The following is a 3,852-nucleotide window of genomic DNA, read 5'->3' on the forward strand; positions in this document are numbered from 1 at the left end:
TCGTTTATGCTTTATGGTCTGTATCGGAACATGACATCCCGAGTATTGATTATATAATGAAAATGCATCTCTTGATGAAATGCTTTGAAATATATTATTTTATCATTTTTTTTTGGGAACAAATTCCGCAACTCTTTTAAATCAAAAGGATTTACTCTGAAATTATTTTAAAAAACATAAATGAAATCGGTCTTTTCTGGCCGAGATTTTGGGGATGTCACAGTTGGTATCAGAGCATTAGATTAAGCGAACTAGGAATTCGTAGGATTTCTAGACTTAAACTTAGAATGCTAAGTGGAGATTCTGAGATGTGTGTCTGTTATATTATAGACACGAGCATTAGTATATTTTAGGAAGCTGCCTAAATGCTTTTATGTGCTAAATGTTATATGTTGCCATATATGATATTATTTGTTCGGATCTATGGTCTGTTGCCGACCAGATCTGGAAACCTTATGTGTGTAGGATTCTAAGCGTACGTCTACGGTATTAGAACTAACATGTAAAAGTTTCGGAGTGATAAGGATGATTTAATTATCTATCATGGATGAGGATCTAATTTCACCTTATTCGGTGTGTAAATCAAAAATGGTAAGAACCTGGAGTGGCGTTGGAAACGCGGATGAAAACAGGAATCAACCACCAGTGATTGAGCAAGCACCTGTTGTAGCAGCAACACCAGAACCAATAACGATGGCTGGGGTGCAAGCCATGATTCGGGCTATGTTAGTCGAACAAAGGGATGAAATGCGACAGATGTTTCATGATAATAGGGACAAACCTATCATACCTATTGAGGAACCCGAATTGATTCCCGAGCAATCGGAGGAAGGGAACAATAGTCGCATGGTGAGTCAAGTTGGGACTCATGGAGAACGAAGGAATGACCCGGAAAGGAGAAACAAAAAGGATGGGCGAATGTACAAGAATTTCTTGGGCGCCAAACTGCCAAGTCTTTCTGGAAGCCCGAAGCCTCTTGAGATTATGGATTGGATCTCTGAAATGGAGATGGTATTTGAAAGTTGCGAATGTAGCAACAAAAAGAAGACTGTCTTTGCAGTTAGACAACTGAAGACTGGAGTCTTGAGTTGGTGGAAGTTACTGGCAGATACTATGCAACGAGGAGAAGCCCTGAAAATGTCATGGGAGGAGTTCTTGGAACAACTAAGGGTGCAATATTGTTTAGAGATAGATCTGATTGATCTGAACAATGAGTTCCAAAACTTGACGAAGGGGAGGATGAGCATAGATGACTATGCTACTGCATTCACTGAGAAAATGAAGTTATTTCCGTACCTAGTGCCAACGGAACTCTCCAAGATTGAGAGGTTTGCTAATGGATTGGCTGCAGACTTTGGCCCGACAGTCAAGATGGTAACTACTCTGAAAACAGTTATTCGAGCAGCTAAGAATGTGGAGGCCCAGCAGAAGTAAAAGGGTTTGGAAAGGATAGAGGTTGGTGAAAAGAGGAAGTTCGATGAAACTTCAGGGTCCAACAAGAAAAACAAGTTCTCGAAGTCTAGTTCGAGAGGAGGAGGAGGGGAAGCGAAATGGTGCGAAAAATGTAAGAAGAAGCATCATGGAAAATGTGAGGTAGTGGCCACATGCTTCAAATGTGGAAAGCCAAGGCACTATGCCAATGAATGCACCCTCGCTAAGAAAGTTTGCTATGGTTGTGGTGAGGAGGGACACATGTCGAGGGACTGCCCGTAAAAGAAGGAGGCAGCAAGACCCAACATTCCACCAAAGTCGAAGGCGAGAGCATTCCAGATGACACTGGAAGCTGCTAAAGATGAAGCTGATGTCGCTTCAGGTACCTTTCTCATAAACAAATTGTCTGCCCAAATTTTATTTTATTCTGGAGCCAACTACTCCTTTATTTTGCATGAATTTGATAGAAAACTAGCTTTGTCTGTCGATAGACTAGATAATGCTTTATTAGTCGAAGTTGCTAGTGGCAAGTTTGTACCTGTTAGCCATCATATGAAAAACATCTTAATTGACTTAAATGGGAATAAGTTCCACGAGGAATTATTGCCTATAGAACTTAATGGTTTTGACATCGTGTTGGGAATGGATTGGCTTAGCGCCAATGACGCCAAGATATTGTGCAAGAAAAAGATATTCAAAGTAAACCCGCCAGGGAAAGAGTAGTTTATGGTGTATGGAGATAAACGCAGATTAAATTCTGGAATCATTTCATTGATGAAAGCCAGAAAGTGTTTGGCCAAAGGATGTACGTCGTATCTAGCATTTGTGATAGATGCTAAGAAGGAGAAAAAGGCGATGCAGAGCATTCCTGTTGTATGTGATTATCCGGAAGTATTTCCCAAAGATCTTCCCGGATTACCGCCTGATAGACAAGTGGTGTTTAGAATAGACTTGTTACCAGGGACGACGACAATAGCAAAAGCACCTTACCGATTAGCACTGACAAAGATGAAGGAGCTGATGATGCAACTTTAGGAGTTATTGGACAAAGGTTTCATTAGACTTAGTTCATCGCCTTGGGGAGCTCCGGTGTTATTCGTAAAGAAGAAAGACGCGAGCATGAGGATGTGCATTGATTACAGAGAGCTGAATAAAGCAACAATAAAGAATAGATATCCATTGTCGAGGATTGATGACCTGTTCGATCAACTTCAAGGTTCGAGCTATTTCTCGAAGATCGATCTTAGTTCAGGATATCATCAGCTGAAAGTAAGAGAGCAGGATATATAGAAGACTGCATTCAGAACACGTTATGGGCACTACGAGTTTTTGGTTATGTCGTTTGGACTAACCAATGCTCCAGCAACATTCATGGATTTATTGAACAGGGTTTGTAATCCGTTCCTAGATAAATCTGTGATAGTGTTCATAGATGACATTCTGATTTATTCGAAAAGCCAAGAGGAGCATGGCAGACACTTGCAAGAAGTGTTGGAAGTCTTGAAGAAGGAGAAGTTGTATGCTAAGTTCTCCAAATGTGATTTTTGGATTCGAGAAGTCCAATTCTTGGGTCATGTGGTCAACCAAGAAGGGATAATGGTTGATCCAGCAAAGATTGAAGTTGTGATGAAGTGGGAGCAACCAAAAAGTCCCACGGAGATCTGTAGCTTTTTAGGATTAGCCGGATATTACCGAAGGTTTATCCAAGGCTTTTCTTCGATCGCTACTCCATTGACAGCTTTGACCCACAAAGGAGCTACTTATGCTTGGAGTGATAAGCATAAAGAAGTATTCGAGGAGCTAAAGAAGAAGCTATGTGAGGCACCGATTCTTTCTCTACCCGATGGAGTTGAAGACTTCGCTGTTTATAACGATGCGTCTGGGGTTGGATTGGGTTGTGTTTTGACCCAAAGAGATAAGGTGATCGCATATGCGTCTTAACAATTAAAAGAGCATGAAAAGAACTACCCGACTCATGATTTGGAGTTGGCAGCGGTAGTTTTCGCTCTAAAGATATGGAGGCATTACCTCTATGGCACGAAGTGCAAACTTTTCACTGATCATAAGAGTCTCCAATATCTCTTTAATCAGAAAGAATTGAATATGAGGCAACGACGTTGGCTAGAGTTACTTAAGGACTACGACTGTGAGATAATTTACCACCCCGGTAAAGCAAATGTTGTTGCTGATGCTCTCAGTCGGAAAGTCAATCTTGAAAGGAAGAGGCCAAGAGCGTTGAGAATTGAAGTTGTCTCGACCATTGTGGAAAGTATAAAGAAAGCTCAAGAGGAAGCTTCTGAGAAGAATGACTGAAAGGAGGAACGTTTGGGCAAAACGTTGGTGTTCGGTATAAACAGTCATGGACTGAAGGTGTTCCAAGATCGGATTTGGATACCTAAGACAGGAGGAGTCAGAGATCTT

Source organism: Lactuca serriola, chromosome 8, assembly GCF_051521515.1.
Source record: "Lactuca serriola cultivar US96UC23 chromosome 8, Lser_US96UC23_V15, whole genome shotgun sequence".
NCBI classification, from domain to species: domain Eukaryota; kingdom Viridiplantae; phylum Streptophyta; class Magnoliopsida; order Asterales; family Asteraceae; genus Lactuca; species Lactuca serriola.